Raw genomic sequence first — 24,110 nt, forward strand, 5'->3', positions numbered from 1 at the left:
CTCAATCACAGACTGTATTTCACAACTCCACCCCTCGTGACTCCGTGCCCTTTTTGATTGCCACACCTTGAACCCCAATTTAGGAGTTCCTGGTTTTAAGTTTTTCCGATTCCAGCACTGCGGTAAGGATCACACATAGAGCAGCAGCAACGTTGGAAAACCATTTCAAGAATCGCATCTGCCTTTGATTTCTCCCAGCATGCCCAGCGCCAGAGGTCCTGAAGAAATCAGAACATCTACCTCTTTAGTGGTGTCTTTGGGAATACCATTTATTATGGAACGGAGATGTACTGTGCGCCCTGATGGAGCTCTAAAATGAGCGAAACGTGTTGGCTGTTTTTTATGAAGAAATCATGGCTGAAGTATCTTTCAAATGAAATCGGCTATAAGGACTTCTAAGTTGTAATTACTATACCAACTTTGTTTCAAAAGTTTTGTAAGTGGATTGGACACATTTGTTGCCTCTCTACCTTGATACATCATTTCTGACGCCAGGTTGTTTGACAGCCAACCTGTGAGGTCATGGATCATGCTGCCACTTCCTGTGATGGCACGTGCCTTGTCACACACCATGATGTCACACACTTTGCTATCGCTTGAATATTGCTTAACTTGGTTAGTCCACCCGTTCTTTTTTAAGGACTGGATGAAGTGAAATTTGCCCCCACCCTACAGTGCTGTGGGTCTTGGTTGTAACTGGACTACACTCTTTGACCCATGCAAGCAGCAGGAAGACACCACTGGTGGCTGCATGGACAGCCCAGAATGATTTTGGCTCCACAGCTTCCTACCATCTCTCCTCACATCATTCAAGTATCAGGTAGTCTTTAAGCACTGGCTGCTTCACTTTCAACCGCTCTATCTGTCTCCTCCCGCCATCTCCATGTATTTCCCTGTATTCTCCCATCTGAGTGTAGCTTAATGCCTACGTTTGGGGGTTTTAAGGTTTGAGTTCTCATCTTAACACCCATTCAGCTGGAAGTGTTGAATGTATGTGCTTGTCTGTGTATGGCTCTACATCTGTGAGTCTGCGCAGAAGCGCATGTATGTGAATATCCATGCCACTGAAAAGAAGTATGGCCCGCTACCGCATATTATATGGGACAAGTTCACTGATGAAACCCACATTCACATCTGTATTATTACAGCCCAAAAGTCACTGTCAATTTACCATGGTGCAGCCGAACTGGAGAAAATACGACTTACGTCCTCATGTATACCATATTACGCTGGGCTATAGATCCAAAGGTTTCCTTAGATTTTATTTCACATTATACCTCTTTCATGTGTCTCTCTTCCTCAGTCTCTCGCCCTCCTACCACTTTTTCCTTTGCCAGTCTCGCGCTCCTCTCTCATTGTCGTCCCTCCGTCCCTTAAGGTGCCTTTCTCCCCCTATCACTCTGTGTCAACCGACTCTTCCTTGGTCTGCTTTCTGCTTCCTCGGCCACTCCCTGTCCCTCTGTCAGTTTCCCTCCGTTCCACTCTCAGGTTCATTCTTCTCCATTGGCAGCTTTTCTCCTCTCTCAAGACTGAAGGCCATGCTCTGCACACCACAACACACACCGGCGGATCGTCCCCCGATGCCACTTCCTGCTCAGTACAATGCACACTAGGTTACTCCATTTGTACTGCACATACCACTGTTGTGCAGTCTCTATCTGGGCGCTCTTTGCCGTGAATGTGAAAGGCCTTCAATCGGACAGGAGAAACCACCCTTTGAGAGTGTCTATTATTTTGTTGGTATCTGTATGTGTGTGTCCAGGAGAGACGCCCTACAGCTACTTAAACTCTCTCTTGCCTTCCAATCACCTTGTGATCCTGAGCAAACACAATCATTCTCTTCACTGAAGCACCCACTCACTCAATAGATGTTTACTAGCTGCTCAGCAAAAGGGGGGCAATAGGTCAACTTCAGCAGAAATGACTCAAGATGAGAGGGAAAAAGAGTTTAGGCAGGGCCAGATACAGGTCTGGTCAGCAGTTCATGTTTAGGTTTGGTGATAGTTGGTGTTTGGCAGCCCCCTTCCAATTATAGGCTTGCTTGGGTGATTCCCCTTCTGCCACTGGCTTGAGGCGCTGTCAATCACATCTTGGATCAGCCAGATGAGTGCTTTAATGTCACTGTCATGTTATTGACTGTATAAGTGCATCTTGCCCATCAAACGAACTGCTTCCATTGGAATGCAGGACAGACTATTTTATATCTGAAAAGTGCATTTAATTATCACACTTTTTGCCAAATTCAAATACTTATCTCATACATTCACTGTATATGAATAGCAAACAATTTTTTTCCTCACTTTTTATGGCAAGACACTTTGGTTCACTTTTCAGCTGTCATGACACACAGCTATGGGCTGTCAGACATTAGCCTATGAATACTTGCAGTTTCTCCTCTCAGAGTGAGAAAAGGACTTGTAAAACTGTGCTTCCATCTCTGTGAAGGCTGAAGTCCTTCCCTGCAAATGCCTACGTACACTGAGTGTCTTTTTGTAAATTTACCACCAACTATAATATTCACATCAGCGGTGTTTGCTAGGTCTGCTGTAAATGGTGCATGAATGCCTGGTCCAACCTCACTTCTGAGTTCTTGTTTAAAGTAGCCTCTGTGAGAAGTGCGGGATCTCAGAGCTTCTGCGCCTCCTATGGTGGCAAACAGAGTTGACTTGATAGAACTGCTGCTCAGTGAGGCCTGAGTTAAGAGCTGCACTCAACGTTGTGTGGACTGACTTTTCTTGGCCAACTAGTGCCATTTCCCAACAGAAAATGAAGACCGTTTTCAGAGACGTTATCCGCAATCAGTAATACCACTAACAGTTGTCGTACACAGCCAGCGAATCATACGCAATGTAATAGTGGGCGTTGTAATTGTGTAATGGTGGGATGAAATAGCATCTTCAAAACATAGAGTACGTCAGTAGGCCAGCCGGGTACCCGAGCACAGCAGACCAGCAAACTGGACAGTGATCCTAGTTTCATCAAGAAGACCCTGCTGTCCATGGGCTGGATTGGTGAAAATACTGGCCAATCTCAGTCTGCTGCTTCATCAGCTTATGGGTGGATTACCTGTGCATCTCACTTTCTGATTTCTCGCCACTGGGTGGGGATGATTTGGCCTGGATGGTTGGGCAAGGTTCAACAAACGAGTTGTTAATCAAAAGCCTGTGATACGCGAATTATACTGTCTGGGCAGCTGGTCAAATTTTAATGCTTCTGGGCAACAATATTAAGGTTTGGCCAAGCTATATGTTGGAGGGAGCATCTGTCCGGATTTGAGTCCAGGTAATCCACTTTTCCTCTCTGAATGAACAACCACCCTCCCGTTAGGCCGCAAATGTATTCAGATCTGGAGAAAGCTGTGTTCAAGTCACAGGAGATACCTGCTCCCAGGTGAACCTTTAGGTTGTTCAGGTATGAAGCAAGCTGTGGTCAAGCAGAAGTCACATCCGCCCCTGTATGAATCCATATTGTGTTCAGACCACAAAGAAACCTGCATTCAGATTAGAGGTCACAAACCTGCCATATGACCCTATAACGTGCTCAGAACTTGAGAAATGTTGTTCAGGTTAGAGGTTCACCTTTACCCTAAACCCGAACTCTAACTCCAGCCTTAAAGCAAACCCCAAACTCCTAGCTCTTACCCTATGCCTTACCCCAACCCAAACCCTAACCCAACGCTAACCCTAACCCAACCCTAATGATGAATGTCACGCCAACACCTTCCCTTTGCTCAAATTCTAACTTGAACTTTTAACTCTAATCCCACCCCAAACCTAATCCTAATACTTGCCTAGATCTAAATGAAACCTACAACATATTCTAACTGTTAACCACAATTCTAATGTATGCAAAAAAATATTTTTCGTCTTTATTTTATTTTTAATATTGAAAACTAAATGTAAAAATATGTTTCAATTTTTTTAAAACAAGCACTTAGTAAAATAAATCAGTAGTATACTATGTTTCCATAAATTTTCTATGACATAATTTCATTTGTACCACATAATTTACTGCAAACCTTCATTGCTCCTGGTGTTCAATGACACAACAGTTATCTAGAATACACCACCCATTAATTTTAGGATTGTCGCAATCAAATTGGCACTCTAAAACTTAAATGACTCTGGCTAAGTGTAGTTGCCAAGTTGAGGATGCTCCAGAAAACGCTACTTTCAACGTGGAAAAAGAAGAAATGAATTGAAAGACCTGGAATTGTCAGTCAGCTGGATAACGTGATCTCCTATATGTTTATTTTTGTTTCAAGTCCATTCCATACCTAAAAAAAATCCAAACCTCTGCCCTGAAGTTGAAAACCTGAAAGTGCGCACAGTTTATTCATTGTTATAATGGCCTGTAATCGAGGATGTGCACTTTCTAGAACCAATCTTTCCAGGAATAGGGCTGAGCACGATTCGTTTTCTTTACATTCTTAGAACCGGTCTTTCAATTAAAGCCCAAACTGTGTCGCAGGTGAATCACTGGTTGGAAAATTAGAGTAATTGTGTCTCAATTTTAGTTCCACTTGATTGGTTTCAATATTGTCACAAACCAAGCTACATGCAATTTGGGCACATGGCTGGAAAAATGGCAGCCGAGAGCTGCACACCACCTTCAGCTAAACTATTATGAGTTTCATGCAACCGTGAAACATTTGTTCATAACCCTGATGCTTTTTGGACTGGAGAAACTGACTTTTTCTCACAACTGGCCTGTTTATTTACCTAATAAAGTTCTCTCTGAGCGAGTCCTACATACATGGCTGAGAAAATGTATCCCTGCACCCCAAGTGAGATCTTTTCTGCCCTGCTCTCTTTGGAAGGCAAAATGCATCTTTAACACCAACCCAGTTAGAAAATAAGGTGGCCACTTTCCTTTACTATAAAGGGCTGGCTTTAGGGCTGTGCGACTGGTGCAGCTGCACCTGGTGCTGACTTTGGTGGAGGCGCTGTGTTTGAAAATAACTTCTGGTTTTAAAAGCATGCTAGTGGGCCCAGCAGTTTCAGGGAACAATAAAAATGTCACGATAACGCTGGTGATAAATATTCCCACTAGTGAGAGATCGAATTTTTGTCTAGTGGGAGTTTTGACAACATAAAGAAGTGCAGAGGGCTAATGTCCCTACTGCAAGCACTGAGTCCCATGCAGATCACAAGAATGAGTGTTAGTGAACTGTGAGTAGCACTTTATTAAAACTCCTCTTTTTAACGCCACGGTGTAAAAACTTGTAATGAGGCTAGGACACTTGTGTTCACTATGAAGGAGCCATCTGATCTGGCTAAATTTGGAAAGTATGCTTGCCAGCTACAAAGGCAGATGAATGAGACCATCAAGGCTGGCCAGACTAGTATCCCACAAATCAGAAGGGTGTAGCAGTACTTAATTTGTACCTTCCGTATGTCACTAACTGGTTGTTAGCAATATGCGACCTTTATTGTCTTATGGAAGCTGTCTTACTACCTCGTGCGTGGGGTTTTGCCTATTTTATTTCCGCGATGTACATCGGCCTCTTTTTGGGGACCAATTATATTATCTGAAAATAACTACATTTTACACTGATGATTTGCATTGCTAATTACCTTTTTATGTTTTGCTCAACAGCAATTATGAAATATTGTATATATGTTTTTTCCTTCAGGAATGATTTATTTGTTTGTAAGGATTTGCATTTCTGAGCTTTTTAGTTTTCAATTTAAAAATGATTAACTCATGTCGTAATTTTATACGATCACCGTTATTTTGATATAGGTCTATTTAGGAAACACATGTGTTTCTTATTGAGAATGGTTTCCTTTGATCGTAAAGATTTTAAATAATCACTCAATTAAAGCTCTAAAACTGAAAAAACTGAAATGCAGAGGGATAATGTGCCTACTGCATACAATGTGTACCGTGCAGATCACAAAAATGAGTGTGAGTGAACTGTGAGTAGGGCTTAAAAAAAATGAAATGTATGTCAGAGAGGGACTGTGGTGAGATGATGGCCACTGTTGGAGAGTGGTAGTCAAGGGCTAAGCTTCAAGGGGTTGTTTGGGGTGCCAAATAGTTGGGGACAGATACTTTCAGTCGGGTATGGTGAGGTGTCAGTCGGATTTCACAAGAAAGTTTTACATAAACACAAGCGAAAACACACACACAAACTGTCCATCTCTGGTCTGAAAGTCTTAAAAAATGTTGGTTATTTTACAAAATATACAGTTTTCTTTACTTAGGACCTTTGCTAATCCACCTTGTCTCTCTTTTCACTGCCTCTTTAGTCCCTCTTGTGTGCCCTGCCCTACCCCCACCACACACACACAATCTCACTGACCAAGTTACCCTGGTGGTAGTGAGGGAATGCATGGAGAAGGAGGTCATGGGGTGGGGGGCGCCCAAAAAAGCCTATGGCACTGGGCGTCACCAGTGCTAAAGGCAGCCCTGGTGCTGTACGTGCGGTGCACAGCATCAGAAATGTTCTTAACAATTACCTGCCAGTCACAGAACAATTGCAAACGTGCCTTTTCCACCCAGGTACAACGTACTGTTTCCATCCGCGTCAATGCAGCGTAAAAGCAATTTCATTTACAGCCTTGCGCTATTTAAAGCTCTGGAATAATAAACAAGGCACTGCCTTTGGATTATGAGATTATTTTGAGGATTGGCTTCGAATCCCCGAAGCTCAGAGGTAGGCGTTCCACAGTAACATAATTTGCATACCCGGAGGCTGTGCCTGTGCCAAGATTTTGTTGTGAATTCCGCCAATAAAGGGATGCAGGTAGTTGTGTGATGCAGTAGCGGTAATGAGGGTATCTTGTGTGTCCCCATTAAATTAGAATGACTGCTTGTGCCCCAATTTTCTTAGCAGCCCTATTATTGACAGTGGACAGAATCACACTCCTCAATATTACTCTCAAAAAATTATCTTGATTCGGGGGTGAAATCTCTTTCTGCAGAGGTTCAATATTTGTCATGTCGTTTCTCAGCCTTTTGGCTACGATTAAGTGTAGTTTCTGTTCTTATCAGAGTGAAACCACTGTCCAGTGGGAGTAATTTGGATATTTACTGGATCTGCGACCTTGACTTGGAAGTGAAGTAAATTTGCATTGTAAATGCAATTTAATCGGACAAGGTCCACTAGTCTCTAAGGAGAGAGAGGAAGAACACCAGCGTGCTGGTGTCAGTTTGCCAAATAGGGGCCCAAAATAGAGCCCCCAAGGACCACCTGGTCAGCTCCTAGAGCTCGGTAACGTTGCGCTACCTACTACCTCTATCTTTCCTGGCATTTGGGTGGAGTAATGCCGGAGGCTTAAAACCCCTCCTAACATCCTACACAAGCCTTTCAGCACTCAGACCTCCGGAAAGGGGATCCACGCTTCGGTGGTAACACCTATAACCCACACCTTAGCTCTTGAGAGGGACTGTGCAGTGTTTCTAGCACTACAGGCAGTTACAGACTGTTCATTGGTACAGGACAGGTAATACCCAGAGGCATACCAGAACACGAGGTGACCCAGAGAGACCGGGAGCTGAAGGGAGAACTTTTGGCACCCATGGTTGAGGATATGAACAGTGGTGCCACAGGGCCCATAAATGAAGGCATCCCCCCAGTGGACACCCCAAAGTCCATCCCAGACCCCCCAGCACTGTAACATTTATCAGAAGGAGCCAAGTAGACAAGGTTATGACAAGTATCGTAAATAAGCAAGATTTCAGGTAGGTTAGGTATAGAGTAAGCATCAGCTGCGCCTACCACAAATATCAAGGGGATGGGCGGGGGTCGGAGAGGGGAATAAATAAAACAAAACTTGCTGTTTGTTGCCGCCGCTGTCCTCTCCTGCTGCCTCGCTCATCGCCTTTTACTGTTCTAGTGTACCAGCATTTGCTGGCATACCAGAACAGGCTCCCCAGCAATTCTGGCGCTGCTCTCATGTACAAGCTAGCATGGAAGCAGCGTCAGGGTTGGTCTGAGCGGCTCGGACTGCCGCTCAGACACAACCCTGGGGCCAATGCAGTTTCTCCAGTCTGGCTATGTACACAGCCGGGTTGGAGAAACCAAAGTGAGCATGTGTGTTTGATCAGCCATCTTAGGCTGTCCAAACACACATGCGCACCTACGGCACACAATTCCTCATCCCCTCTCCCTCCTTCTGTGGCCCAGCACTGGCCCTCCCTTCACATGCTGGCTGAGCCAGTAGTAGAAAAATAAAACGATATTCAAGTACTGTTTTATTTTTCTGCTGCTGGCTCTTAGCCAGTGAGGTGACACTCCTCCGCCGTTGCGGAGAAGTCACCCCTAGTAAGCATGTATGCATGTGTGGCTACTTGGCCAAAAAATTGTTTCCCACTTATACCATCTTGTGCTAACAGAAGGACGTGTATGTGAGACCTATACAATCTTGCCACATAGAAAAGAAGAACTCTTCAAAATGTGCTCCCCACAAGGGAAAACCAGGATTCAAATCCTGTACACTGCAGTACAGGGTAAGAGAAAATGTTACTCAAACCTCCTTCACTTCTGCCTCGCGAACACATGCATCCAAGGTGAGAGCTGGCTCTCAGAGGGAAGTGTCACAAACTGACATCACCAGGAACACACCACCAGGCACACCAGCCTGGTTGTGAAAGCATCTTCATCCAATAAGAGAGGGGTGGTTGGATGCTGAGCGACCTTAACAAAGAGCACACTCTTTATTCAATCAAAAAAGGATGTACATTTAGTAACTTATGGGGAGTATCAATCCTTTTTAATCTATAGCCTTCTACACCAGGAGCTGCTCGAGGGTTGTGGAAGGGGTTGTGTGGCGCACGGGGGAGGGGTGGGGATGGGGGAGGTAATAAACCTTAAAATAAATGAAATTTAAAAAAAACACCACTTACCTTTTCCGCACCACCCCGCGCCACACTCTTCTTCCCTGCTGGCTGGCTATACGCAGGCACAGGCTCCCAGCCTGCCCTGCCGCCAATCCTGACACTGCTCAAAGCAGCATCAGGATTGGCTGGGAGCGCCCATCCAGACTGGAAGCCTGTGCAGGCTCTCTCTAGCCCGGCAACTGTGTTGCTGGGCTGCAGAGAGCACACTGCGCATGTATGTTTGGCCGTCTCGAGACGACCGGCCAAACATACATGCGCTCTGAGGGGGGGTGCTGAGCACTCCCCCTGAGTGTACATCACAGCGTGTGGCCCCACCCCTTTCAAAGAAAAAGATAATAAACAATAAACAAAGCTGCTGGCGGGGGTGGCGATGATCCTCGGCCCTTAAGGAGGAGCCGCCCCTGCTCTACACTACTCAATTCATTAGCTGCCACTGTACAACATACAGAAAAATATCTAAGTCCTGCGAGTCTTAAAGTTGCTGTAGATTACACTTTTCTTGGCAGATATTCAAGACCAAATGTAGGTTGCATTACATACTCTATCGCCTCTCAGTACTGTAGTAATAGGTGTTGTCTTTACCCAAATCAATTGAATACTGGTTCTGGTTGCTTCAAGTAAGTGCTATGAATCCCATTGTAGTAGGGAGAACATATTATCCAAAGCAACATCTCTTATTCTGAAATTTCACCATCGTAGTTAATACACTATCCATAGGGAAATGTATAGGCTGCTATGATTATGATTAGCACATGTGTGGGTATAACAAACAATGTCCCCAATGAATGTGTAAAATCAAAAATCTTCAATTAAACTACACATACAAAATGTGCCCATTAAAACACATTGTCATTGGTGCTTAAATTAATTACAGTGACTTCCTACTAACATCTCACAATTTGTGGAATTCATCTAATATATCACATAACGTGAGTGCATTAAGGATAGGTAAATGCTAGAGTATTGCTAGCCTCGCAGAGTTCTCCCTATTAAACTCATGCGCCATACTGGAGATTTTGTCTTGATTATTCTTTATTTTCCGAATAACAGGCCTTTCACGGACATAAAAGTCGATGTTTGGGGAAGACTTCTCATTAGGAGTCTCCTTCATCAGGACCCCAATGCTTTCACTGACATATTATTATTATTATGAAAAATGTACCACTGTTAGCAGATATTCACTTGTACACGGGCTTCTAAACATTTCATTCATTCACATCAGTGCCTTATTAAAACTGTTACCTTGACCTTCACCAGCTTCTTTTTTAGTCTGTTTATTTCTACAGACTCTGCACGTAAAATACTCGGATGCTTTAAAATGTTGCTCTTTGTTGTTGCATCGTGTTCTTTTTTGCGAGGACAAAGGCTGAGAAGAGCTCTTTATTGCTGGGGTCCCCATAAAATCATATCGGTGGCAGCATCTGACTTCCCAGTCTGGCCCTGGTCCAAGGGATCCCTCGGCTGTTGGAATAGGTTCTGCCCAGACCCTAGAAACAGTCAGACTTTCCGATGGCCACCTTACAGATTGTCATGGGTGGGAAAGACATCTTTTAGACAGGAGCTGAATGTGGTATCAGTGCCGCTCATATGCTCACTTATGAGCCCAATCACAAATGCATTTTTTGGATTTTAGACCTGGAAAATTGTTTTACAATTGCAGTTCTGTCTGCAAGAAGGCTTGGTGACATTTATACTCAGTATTTTGACACCGCTTTCTAATGTTTCCAGGGGGAAATTGCTATTCTGGGATCTCATCCAGGATGCTCATGAAAATGTTTTCAGACCTTAGAGTTAATCATACTCATTTTTCACCAGTATTATTTCCCCGATTTATTGCTGCTGGCGGAGCTAATTTTGCACACATTCAATGCCAACATTTCTACGCAATACCAGGAAAGGACTAAGATTTTGGGTGGTGGCTTAAGGTCATATATACAAAACAATGTGTTTGCTATTTCCTAATTGTACATTTTTGAGATACGCAATTAGGAAATCACAAACACTGGTGTACTAATGTGTCTTAAACACATTTAGCAATTCCCAGTGGCTCTCCAATTCATATTAATGAGGTAGGTCACAGTTTGCAGCCCATTGGGAATAGCCACATATGACAGGGATGGTGGCCTGCTGGGGTCAGTAGACCACCATGTCTGTGATTGTTTTTAAAATAGAGCAATTAAAAAAAAAAATGCAACCCATTTCCCCTAAAGGAAAACGGGATGCATTTCAAAAATAAAAATGAAAAGTTTTCTTTTAATTTTTAATAGTGGGCAATGGCCCGTGGGACCACTGCCTGCTCTTAAAAAATATTCTCACCCACATTCACAAAGGGGAAGTGGTTCCTTGGGGACCCCTTCCCATTTGCGAATGGGTTACCAACAACTTGCAGTTGGGGGAAAACAGTGAATGTTTGCGACTGCATTTCAGCTGCAAAACATTCTTATATCACACTGCGAGTCACTATTAGGAAGGAAAGCCTTTAGCCTTTAGCACTCCCCTTCCTAATACCGAATGGCTGGCCCTATTTGCGATTCGGTAATAGGTTACCGAATCGCAAATAGGGCCTTGGTACATACCAAAATGGTTTTCAGCTAAAAAGCATTTCCGTATGTGCACCCGAACTGACGCATCGCCTCCTCGTGGACTCAGGAACCTACACATCCCTGTGCTTTTTGAAGCTTTGACACTTTCGGCCTTTCCAGCCATTTCTGCCTTGGATTTTGATGCACTCAAAGGTGCTGTATGTAACATCCCCACATCCATAGAGTTATATGGACAGAAATGCTTAAGCCTTTAAAGAGTCATATTTAGAGTCCTGGATTTTGGATTTTTTGTCATTCTTGTCTTGGTTAGTTTAAATAAAGAGTGTTTATTTTCTAAAGTGGTGTGTTGTCCATTTGTAGTGCTTTCAATGTGTAACTGTGTGTGTTATGTAAAACTGCTTTACACATTGCCTCTGAGATAAGCCTGCCTGCTCCTGCCAAGCCACCCAGGGGTTGAGCAGGGGTTATCTTAGTTTTGTAATCCCCTTTCCTTGACTAGAAGGAAGGGTCCCTACTTGGACAGGGTGCAAGCCACTGCCAACTAGAAACACCCAATTTTAACACAATGGATGATGGCTGAAAAAGCTCCACCCCTAACAGAATGCTTTTCTTTTAAAGGGAATTGCAAATCCTCCATCATCTGGCAAATTCACCAAGGATCTGAGAATAAATGATCCAAGAAGTTCAGTTACCCTTTCAAGCCCACTAAAAAAAAAATTAAATAGTTACTGAACAAACCTAGCAAAAGCATTCCTTGAAGAAAGTTATATTTTTAGTGCAACTTTGGTGTTAATTCTGCGTAGCTTTTTTTCTAATTAGGAGATCAAAGAATCCAATGGGAGTTATAATGGGAAATGTCACGTCTTTGACCCTACCTACTTTTTTGGGTTTCTGCTTGATGGATCTATAGGAAACAATCAGAGCCTGTGCAGAAATATATAATATATATATATATAGATATATAGATATATTCTATAGATGCGTCCATTTATACACATGTAAACACAAAAAGCATGAGTCTATTACAGATAGAAAGTCCTGGCAATAGGTATAGTTCAATTTAAGGGACATTAAGGAATGAGCCCAGGGAACCAGACCCCCCTCTCGGGAGGATTTTGTTTCTGGGATTTTACAAGTTGCTCTTAGAACCGACTTCTAAAGTAATTCACACATATGATCTGTGGTTGTGTAGTGGTTTCCAGACATGCATTGATTTGATAGCACTTGGCTGTGAATCAGAATCCAGTCCACCCCCCCCCCACCTGCAGAGCAATTAAGGCCCAAATTTATACTTTTTTAGAGCCGCATTTGTGCCACTTTTTGACGCAAAAGTGGTGCAAACTTACAAAATACAATTGTATTTTGTAAGTTTGCGCCGCTTTTGCGTCAAAAAATTACGCAAATGCGGCGCTAAAAAAGTATAAATATGGGCCTAAATGCACAAAGACCAATATAAGCTCATTTAAATGCAAGCAACGTGATGTAGCCCTTTTAGTAAAAAAAGAAAAAATAACTGCAAAATCTTCTTCTAAGCTTTTCCAGTTAAAAATTGATCATCGGCCATTTTGTTCTGCCCTGATTGTGCTACTGCATTTTTTCTTGACAAGTTATTGACCTCCACTCTAAACTGCTAAACACCATTGACAGCAATAACAAATTAGACAAATACCACTGTCTGGTTTCCTACTGATATGCAGACCAGAAAACGGGAAGACCCCATCCTAGTAATTCATCTTGTTTCATGAAGAAAGAGCTGCACAGGCCTAGACGAGATTCAGCGCTGGGTGAATGTTCTATGATTTCGACCCTAAACTGCTCTCTAAGAATAAGAATAGAAAATATCAATAGTCCTCAGAAGAATAAAGAACTGAATCATACCCACTCGGATTTGTACTTGTGACCTGACGGTAGCTTAGATCTCGACAGCAACTCCATTAACCCACTGCGTTATCTTACTTGCCAAACCACAAGTGCCCTATGAGCCACTCCATATTGCCACCTTCTACAAGTCCTAGCCATATCGTCACTGTTAAAACTGCATTACGATTTTCCCTAATGTGAAAAAGATAAGCAACCCGAAGAACAAAACATTATTCTCCAAGGAAAATCCAAAGATTTTGAGAACCAATCCTGATGCAATCCTGTACGAATACCTGGTGTCCCACGTGAGTGAGCAAAGACACACTAACAAAATGTCCATGGTCTTTTCGACGCCTTTCAGGTGAAGACCTACGAAGACCTGATAAAGATCAACAGAGTACATAAAGATGCCCAAATGATGTTGAGAGGGGGGGTCTCTTTCAATGGGCACAAACCCCAAATTTTCTGGACTTGTCAGCAATCACTTTAGTGAAAAGGTGAGCATTCAAGCTAGTTACAGACTTCCTACGAAATAAAAGGGTAAGTTATTCCTGGGGCCATCCGTTCTACATACAGTTCCAAAGAGAGGGCCGGCAGGTTGGAAGAGCATCGTTGGAGGAAGTGATAACCAGACTGGCCTTATCCTCACACATGCTGGAGGGATCGCCTCATCGGAGGGTCCAACCTGGGACCCCACTCAATAAAGAATGGCACAGGATTATAAGAGGGGAACCTTTCCACCTCTGTTGCCCACTCTTCTGGTACGGTCTTTGAAAACTTAAGAATCACTGGTAAAGTTACTCTGATAATAGCAGAGGGAACCCTGATAGTGATGCAGAGACTGGGCAATGGCAGCACCCTAAGTGCCACCCACCATCCAATATAATTGCTGACTATTAATGTAGGTTATTCAATATGATTCTAGACCCCAGGCTGGGGGTTGCACTGCCGCCCCTGATCCACTTGTACTAAATGGGCTTTATTAAAGCTAGAGGCATGAACATCAACACTGAGGAGGCCCTCCGCTTGATTGCCCTAGTGAGGCAGAGAAGCAGAGAGGCAATGCTTCTCTCCCTCAATGCCAAGAAGGCTTTTGACAAAGTGGACTGGGGTTATATGGCCCCTGTTCTAGAGGTAGTGGGATTTGGCCTGACATTCTCCTGGTAGGTCTTGGCATGCTAAGAAAAGACCATATACAAGAGTTTTATAAATGATGGCCCAAATCAATATATAATGGCAGAACAAGGAAGGTGTATACCTTCTCACCCCTGCTTTTTGCTCTCACCCCTGCTTTTTGCTCTGGTAACTGAGCCGTTCTTTCAGATGATAAGGAGAAATCTAAACACATGGGGCATCATATCCGGGCAAAGCACTCTGAAGGGAGCGGCATTTGCTGAGGATGTTTGGCTCACCATCACAGATCTCATTCACACTATCAAAGAAATAGTCAGAGAGAGAGAGATTAATTCCATGTGATATCAGGTTCCAAGAAAACCTCCATGAATCAGAGGGGCTGGTGGTTGCGGGGGGGGGGGAATAAACACTCCAATTGTGAAACGCAAACACTATTCCTGTGGTTGAAAGTCGGTATCAAATACATATTGCTCTAGGCTGCCCCAAAATCTATGCATTTGTGAAGCTGACAACTTCTCAATTCTGCTCTAATCCACTAAAGACACTATTGTCACTTGAAAGACTAAAACGCTCTTGAGGGTGGGCAAGATTGCAGCATTTAAGATGACAGGCTTGCCTAAAATTCGATCCATCTTCCAAATGCTACCCCGGCAACTCCCTTGGAAAAAGATAACCCGCTTTCAAGAGCTTTGCACAGTTTATATCTGGGTAGAGAAGAGACCCAAGTACAGCCTGATGCAATCCACAACACATCACTTGTTGCACTCCTAGTTTGTCATCCAATTTTGGTACTTAATCAAATGGTGGCAAAGAACGACAGGTACGTCATGGTGTTTTATTGGTGAAAACTCAGCACCCCAGCCTTTGGGAGAAGTAATGTGAGTACCCAAGATGCAAGGGGATAAAGGTTATACATGTCTACAATAACCAAGGCCTCGCTTGAAATTTAGGACGCTGTAATCATAAGAGGTCTGTTCGCTATCCCCTCACTCTATGCTGGTTGAAACAAAATAATTCACTCCAGGGCTAAATCGGACATATTGTGCGGCTTGGGAGAGGGAGGGGAGGCACACCCCTAGATGACCTATGCCAGAACCACCAAATCAAGTTCTTTGAAGAAATTAAAAAAGAGATCGAATAACTCCACTACTTGCAATTAAGTGATGGTATTTAATTCAAAGTCAGTAAAGAGAGGACTCTGGAGCTGTCTTATTTTGAGAAGGGTATGAGGACTATCTCCGCCCCAAAGCAACTCCCGCCACTTTACAACCTTCTAAACTACCATCCCCCATAGGCCAAATTTCCATGTCAAGAGCAGTGGGAAAGGAACAGGATATAAGGTTAGATGTTACCAGTGGTGGCTGATGACTTTTAAAGTGATGGGGTGGAATGTTAAATACTTTGGCCTACCTACTTATTAATAAAATGTGCCCAGTTACTCCTACAATATCTTTTTTTTCTGCAGTATGAGTGTACTGAATTTACTTGAAAGCCGTAAATAATTCTTACCTTGAGTGATGTTCAAATGCAAGCTGTTATGCTCCCAGGGTCAAATCTTCCTGCCTGGATGTAAAGATGTGCTTGCTGAGCCCAGGGAACAGAAGGCCCCAGCACCCCAGCCAATTAAAGCACTGCCCTCATGCTGCTTCTACTACAAAACAGCAAAAGAGCAGTGCCAGGAGTGGCTGGGGTGAGCAAACACAACAATCAATACAACACCAATAGGGATGTTGTGTAGCCCTTTTAGTTATAGCTTCATACATGTTATTTTAGCAAACGAGGCCTGCCGCTGTGCATTTTCACCTAGACATAGTTTATTCACCTTCGTTTTTATTATTTTAACAATAGCCACATTTGCGGTCTTGTTTATTTTCTCTATCTAGCTGTTCTTTGCCTAGGCCAGCACTGTGTTCTTAAACAAGACATTTCTTTCACTCTGTGCTTTTCTCAAGGCTGCAGTAAGATAGGTTGCCAGTAAACGTGGTACGCTTTGTCTCTAATGTTCACAAAAACATACACACTCTTACGTGGGGATCCATTCTTGGAACATCAGCTGTTTTATTATAAAAACACTACTTTGACCCATGTACGTTAGAGGGAGATTCCAGGCAGATGACCACGACTGTATGCTGATTGCTGATTGCTTCACTACAGCTGCTTCTGTAGACTTTAGGCCTCTTGCTCAGGTATGAGGGATGATGTCTTCCCAGGGGAACCTGAGGGGCAGAATTAGAGCTTAACATGCTGTGCTCTAACATAGCCTAGGTCGGAACTATTCTTAACGATCGTAGTGACAATATGGTAGCGTTATTTTCATGCTTTACTTTCCTTTTCACAATTTTTATCCTGTCATGCTTCATTGTCCTGGTTATTGCAATACATGCTTTGTTATCTAAGATGCAGTTACTTCAATAAAACCTTATTAAACTATATTCTGCCTCTGATTTTCCTTGCATACGTGAGTCTCATGTAACTGAGAGGAACGGATGAGATCTGAGTGACCACGATTTCCCTGAGGAGTCAATTGTGTCATGCGCTCGGCTGCCCAATCATCCCTGCTCTAGGGTGGCGATGACACACTGCTAGTTAGCCAGAACAAAACCAGGATTAGGCCGACAGGTGTCACCTCTAGTGGGTTCAGACTCAGTCTCCCACAGCGCAGGTGATTCTGCCACCCAACTCCAGATGTCTCATTAGGATAATGAGAGCCTACGGAACAGGGCTGTGTCTTTGCTCTCACAGCTCGATGTTAGCCTTGAATGCGGAAACCTAAAATGCGCATGTCAGACTGGCCATAGCAAAACACCAGCCAGTCTGACATGCGTGGTTCAGTTAAATGCAGCTTCAGCTGGTCGTCATACCCACCCACTGCTTGCCAGGAGAAAGAGATCTGTAGCCTTGCCCAGCACTGGGCTGGCCATAGAGGTCATAAGGTGTTTCCCATGGAGGCTGGAAGGATGCGGGCCGGTTTTGTTACTGGGGCTGGTTTTACAGCAGTGCTGCACTATTGTCCCCCAGTAACAAAAGTGGCAGTGCTTTGCACTTTCACCCCCTCCCACCCTGGGGGCCGACTCAACAAAATTGCCAGGGCTGCTTTGGGTTCCCAGTCCAGCCCTGGCCATGCCCCATAAGGAAGTAAAGTGAATGGAGGTACGGGAAAAGTATTTTAATTTGAAAAAATAATGAGCCTGGGAGGTAGAGTCTCGTAGTAGGGGGTCAACGCCCCTTTGCCCCTATGGATGAGCCTCCCCTGGGTGTTAATTACTATAAACAACCAACTTTGCAAGATATACCTGGGGCAGAGAAACTATCTTCGACACCAGTGCCTGATTTAAGAAAAGTGGCTATGCATCCAATGCAGCACCACTTTTCTTGTGCCCCTTAGCGCTTCTGTATTGCCACAATGTGTGTGCCGTGTTTAATATAGGGTGCACCGTGGCGTAGGGTAGGGGCATTAGAGACGAATTTTTTTATGCTATTGATGTTCTGTATAGGATTAGCACCAAAATGTTGGCATTAATCCTACACAGTACATAGGGGTGCATTGAAAGGAATGGTGTACCCCTTTTTAACACCTGCTTTGTGCAGGCGCTAAAAGTAGCTGCAAGAAATGACATAGAGCCATTTTTGCGGTCTCCTTAACGGGGGAATGCCCCTCATGCACATATTATGCCTGGCACAGGCATAATATGGCGCAAAGGGTTACAAAGTGTCCCAATGTATCATTGCAGCACTTTGTAAATACGAGGCAGCAAATTTGACCTCGTTAGGCCACGTTAACGTAAAAAAATGATGCTAATGTGATGCAAGGAGGTGCTAGGCCCTCTTAAATCTGGGCCTATATGTAGAGGCGTTACACCCAGGCCAGTCTGCATAGCATAGACCAGAATGAATCTGAAGAGTGTTGGAGGAAGTATGAACAGGCTGGTCTTTGACATATATCGTGTGGAGTTGCCCAAGTTACAAACCTTTTCAGAAGGAGTGACAGATTATGTGCGGATGATGTGGGGAATGTCAATAAAGTCCTGAGACAAAGATTTTGGGAGTATACACAAACGGTGTGGCCAGAAGCAAAACTATTTCAAACCTTCTGCTGGTGGCTAAGCTAGTGATACTAGTTTAATGGAACAAAGACCACTTCCCAATGCTTTATCTTTGGTATCAAAGACTCTGAACGCTTTTAGGTAATGAGAAGCTTGTTTATGAGTCCCAGGGAGTTGAGTATGTCTTTTATAAGAAGCTGGACTGGCGCTCTCCTACCTCAATGGCGATACAGAGGTCTGACATGCCCAAAACACCTTATGTTACTAGGTCTTCTGGAAACTAAGGGGACACTGGGAAATAGAAAAGAATAGAAGATAGTAAGAACAAAAGAGGGATGAGTTAAATACCCAGATACACAGGGCATATGGGGCATGGGGGCTGGGAATCTAGGTTTTAGGCGGGTATGCCTGCCTTATGTTGTTTTGAAACACAAAATTTCAGTTAAGACTACTGAAACCAAAAAGTGTATCAGCAATAAAAGTTTAAAAATTCACGGTCTGAAGGGAAAAACATTAAATGAAATCAGAAATAGAGGCAAAGAATGGCCTATAAGTGCTGGCACTAAATTGGACTACTTTTTGAGTGGGTGTGCACATGTGCATACACAAGATACCATCACTCATACATTATGCAGTGAGCCAATGACTGTGGGGGCTGACCGATTGTGACATGCTTTATACAGTGGTGGGTTGAAGAATCAAGTGAATGATGTGTGAAGAGACCAATGGATAAAGAGGGCTGGCTGGAAGCCTGTATATGTATAAATCTAAGTAAGCATTTGTATTATGATTTTTTGAAAAACATGAGGCTGCGAAGGCCCCTGAAGCTGACAATAGGAGAGACCTAAAAACTGTGCGGCTCATCTAGCCTTGGAGAAACAGTCGCTATAAAGTTGGGAAGTCAAAGGCAAGTGTCTGCCAGCCAAGATGGACGCATTTAAAGTTTGCTGCAATGTTGGTGGGATTTCGCCTGAATCCACTCCCATCTCCATGGCAGTATTAAAAAGAGATCCGCCATGGCATGGCAAAACTGTCAGCGCCTTGGCTTTTTTTTCCTTCAAGACAAACCTCAAAAGTGGGTTTCAGTTTTGAAAAAAAAAACACTAATTTACTCTCCCCTGGGCACTGGAAAGTTTCTTCCAGTGCCCAGGGGAGGTTTTTGTAGTTTTCATGTGTGGGACCACTATTGGTTGTATGCTGGATACAGACAGGAAAGAAAGATGCAGGACATTGGCATTGGAGGATAACTCTAAATCAGATGTTCTTTGAATGGCATTTTGAGTGCCAATGCTCCCGCCAAAAGGATTTTCCCAATGGCAAAGACAGCAGTGGCTCTGTTGTCAGGAAATTTACCAGCCCACGACCTCCACATGACGTGAGGTTGCCAGAGATGGGTGGATGAAAAAACAGCTAGCATTTGAAGGATGTCCTACTCCAACACCCTTCAAGTGGACCCTATGGGGCAGATTTAAGGAAAGTGGCGCTGCACCCAGCCTTGCACCCCTTAGCGTGCCCCTACAGCCACCATGTGTGCGCTGTATCTAAGATACGGGCAATAGTGTCAAAAGTTTTTATGCTATTGAAGTACTGTTCAGGGTTAGCGACAAAATGTTGAACAGTACATAGATGCCCCTTGTAAACAGTGGTGTGCCTCCTTTTAATACCTGCTCAGAGCAGGCGTTAAAAGTGCTGAAAAAAATGATGGAAAGAAATCTTTTAGAATTCTTTGCGCCATTTTTTTGATCCACCCCAACTGTTGGAACGCCCTCCTTTGCATACATTATACATTGCGCATGCATGATGTAGCGCAAAGGGTTACACAGTGACACAGTGCATGCATTGCGCCACTTTGCAAATATGGGGGGGAACAGGCCACCTTAGCATTGTCTTAGCTTAAAAAAAAATGACACTAAGGTGCCGCTAAAGTAGCGATGGGCCCTCTTAAATCTGGGCATTTGTCTCTCATTGAAAGACTGTTTCATTTTCTAAAGCAGTCTTGTGAGAGCACTGGACTACTGTGACCCTTCGCTGGCAGCAGAGTTGTGGCTGGGGTTGCTAAAGTCAAGCCACTTCACTGTGCTTTTCTTGTATTGTCTGATTTAAAAGGGCCAGGGGACAGTTTAGTGCACTTATCCCTGGAAGCAGAGGATAACTCCGGGAAGATATCTGAAAGGTATGGAGATAGCAAGAGTGGCATTGTACAGCACTCCTCGATTATGCTGATGGGCAGTCAAATGAGTTTACCCAGCTTTGGGACCAACACAGTTTTCCCCCTTCCAGGTTTGATAAAATAAGAGTCTCTGGAATCGGAAAAAATAACAATTGTGTGATCTGCATGAGACAAACTATCTTGTGGTGAGAGCTACAAGGAATGGCCAATACCAACCATGGACAGGCTACATTCTGTGCTACCAAAAACACTTCACCTGCTGCTCCTGAATGAACTCCCCTGAGCTTATACTGTGGCTGGAACCATTTTGGGGAAATGTCCTGAACAAAGCATCGTAAACAACGCAGGCGTTTCCCATGCAAGCGGAACAACGCTTGCTGGAACAACGGCTGGCATGAAGTCTTCATGCACCAAGGAGGTTTTATACGACTTTGTTCTTTTTTCCGCCTGAGAAGGCAGCAGCTTCCCAAAGGCACTTACCTACCACATTTACTATTGTGTGGTGACATTGTGACTTCTGGAAACAGCCAATTGTACCTCGAACAGGAGAACACTCAGACCCGATTATGAGTAACAGTCCACATCTGAGAAATTGGGGCTTATCACCATGGCAGGGCAATCTGAGGGGTTATAATGGTGTAAGGGCAAGGTTGTCAGGGAACAGTTGAGGACACTTGACTATTGGACCATGCAAATCATGTCTCAAGCTGCTGTTCAGCTCATACCATATGCTACCAGGACTGAAACAGAGCACATGACACTGAGAAAAGAGGGACGACCTTAGGACAAAGGCTGACCAGCAGAGCATTCCAGCGCATGCCTGCCTGACTGAAAATACAATGACCACAAGTTCCAGTGCTTAATCTGTCAAATAAATTAAGTGGCAGTGCTGAAGATATTTCTCAGATGGCCACTGCCGCTTTTATCCCCCCCCCCCCCACATTGCCTCTGCTAGTACTGCCAAATGCCGGTGAAGACAACCGCTAACCGTCACACTCCTACACATGTGACAGTTTAGATCAGTGGTTCCCAACCTTTTGACTTCTGTGGACCCCCATTTTATCAATACTGGAGCCCGGGGACCCCCACTGAATCATTATTGGAATCCAGTGACCCCCACTGAGTCATTACTGATAGTTGGAACCTAATAATATAAAATTTTCTAAGCAGTCGCGGACCCCCTGAGGAGGCTTTGCGGACCCCCAGGGGTCCCCAGCCGACAGGTTGGGAACCACTGGTTTAGATTATTCCAGGTCACCTGGGCATACTGGTATTAATAACGTTTAAAGTATATTGAATTGTTAAACTCTCTGTGTATGTACTCATCTCACAAATAGAGTAACACCACCACCATGTGGTAGACTTTCATGATTGCCGCTGTTGATGATTAAGTGTTGGTGCAGAACACCTGCAAACACCGCCTTAAATTAAGCTCTGCGGGTCACTGGGGGTCTAAAGAGGTCTGCACACTTCTTTCTGACCATTATAGCAGCACCCTGCTGGCTCTGGGGCAAAGAATTCTGGAGATAGAAACTGTATTCGAAGTATCAAATGATGAAAAGAAGACCATGAAACAAATGCTTTTTTTTTTTCCTGAAAGAAAATCGTGCTAAAAGAAGAAGCCTCTTTTCCCAGCACTTGGTTTCAGATATATGGACGGGTGACTAAATCTTGTCTTGCTTCCTTTCCATCCCCCGCCCCCTTCCTCCAATTATCCTGCGGAGGTTGAGAGCCACTCACGTGACAGAGAAAGGCCCAGAAGACAGATGACGACTAAATAAAACCATTCTCGTTTTGAGATCAGGCAGATGACTCAGGACTGCCTCTTCCTGGTTTCCTGTGCGGTTGGGAGAACTGGATCGGATTATCCGGCCACACTGATGGGAAAGCCAACCGGCTCTGCCCCTGTCAGCACCACCTCTAGGGCGGGAGGGCGGATTATCCAAGGACGGGGAGTGTAACACCTCTCATTGTTTAATAGCAGGGAAATGCAATTAACCTTGGGATTAATGAGGTGTCGCCTCAGTCCGCCCCCCGCCTCAGCTGTGAAGTAAGGAGGGGAGGGAGGGCGGTCTAAATGGGGTGATATATAGACAGGGAGAACGCAGGCCAGCTTGGTCCCATCACATTGTGTCAATGCAAGGAGTTTCATATATAATTCCCTGTAAGTATGCATTTTTTTGTGCTGTAAGTGAATGTTTGATGTCCCGACACACAGTCCCACTCCCCAATGCCCTCTCTACCCGGAAATGCTCACTTTACTTACCCCGACCCGTTTTACCTATTTATCTTCGGATTACGTGTTAACAATGTGCGATAATTAGGACCCTTGTTGATATGTCGTGGAAATAATCCCTTATAAAGTGCTCCGGTGTGCGCGGATCTTGTTCGCCCTCTCTTCCCAAGTCGTTAGTGCTTAATTTGAGCAGGTGGGTGCAGATGGGGCCCACCACAACCAATTTTTGGGAACCAGCATCTATTTTTTTATTATCTGACTTTGATTCAGAGCGAGGGAGGGAAAAACACAAAGGAGGATAAGAAAGAGGAAGACGGAAAAAACTGTGACAACAGAAGGAAACAGGGATAAAATGAGTGAGGTAGGTAGAGGCTGGAAGTGTCTGCTGGTGGACAGAAGAAGCATGAGGTGGAATCAAAGCTTCAAAGGCCTGCTGTTCGGCATACCAACCTTCTAAAGCGCCTGCCATTTGCCAGGATTTAGGGTCAGATGTATGAAGAAACCACTTTGCGATTCTCTAATAGCGATTTTTAAGAAATCGCTATTTCTGATTCGCAAAAAGTTATGTGTCATATTTGCGATTCAGTAATAGCGATTTCTTGAAAATCGCAAATGCTATTACCAAATCGCAAATAGCGATTCTGAGTCCATTCGCACCTATGGGCCTGTAGGCCTATATTTGTGAATTTTTTGCATTTCCCTAACTGGAATTCGCAATTTAGAAAATGCAAAGCCCCAGGGTGCTGGGGGCCTAAAGCCCCCTCTGCTGCACCCCAAAAATTGTTTCAGGACATGTAAGGCGCACACATGCCGAAGGGGCATGTGTGCGTTACATGTCAATTTTAAAAACGCATTTTTAATGCATTTTAAAATTTTGCACATGGTTACCACCAAATTCTACTTGGTGGTAATTGCGATTCCTTAATGCCCAATTCGCATTAAGGAAAAGCTTGATACATGTGCTTAAGAAATCACAAATAAGGATTCCTTATTTGCAATATCTTATTCAGAGAATCGCAACTTGCGATTCTCTAAACGGGCTCGTAATTTTAAGGAATCGCTATTTTAGCGATTCCTTAAAATTGCATAGCGAATGCCTTTCATACATAATGAAAGGCATTTTTGCATTCGCAAACGGCCATTCGCATCATTTGCGAATGCAAAAACGCTTGATACATCTGGCCCTTAGTGTTTTTACAAATTAGACACTGCACTACCCGCACCAAAGGGTACACCTGCATCAGAGGAAACAGAAGGTACACCTGCATCAGAGGAAA

At 44.0% G+C, this 24,110-nt stretch overlaps 1 protein-coding gene, 1 long non-coding RNA gene and 1 pseudogene across 2 annotated transcripts in view; 2 read left to right on the top strand and 1 right to left on the bottom strand.

Annotated features, from left to right (window-relative positions):
* CACNA1I (calcium voltage-gated channel subunit alpha1 I) overlaps positions 1–24,110 on the bottom strand; it is an 842,691-nt gene that overhangs the window by 732,141 nt on the left and 86,440 nt on the right. The gene's annotated exons all lie outside the window — the stretch shown is intronic.
* The window catches only part of LOC138292589 (uncharacterized), a 204,146-nt gene that overhangs the window by 57,738 nt on the left and 122,298 nt on the right, over positions 1–24,110 (top strand). The gene's annotated exons all lie outside the window — the stretch shown is intronic.
* Positions 6,948–7,056, top strand: LOC138294448 (U2 spliceosomal RNA; annotated as a pseudogene).

This window comes from Pleurodeles waltl, chromosome 4_2, assembly GCF_031143425.1.
Source record: "Pleurodeles waltl isolate 20211129_DDA chromosome 4_2, aPleWal1.hap1.20221129, whole genome shotgun sequence".
Taxonomy (NCBI): Eukaryota; Metazoa; Chordata; class Amphibia; order Caudata; family Salamandridae; genus Pleurodeles; species Pleurodeles waltl.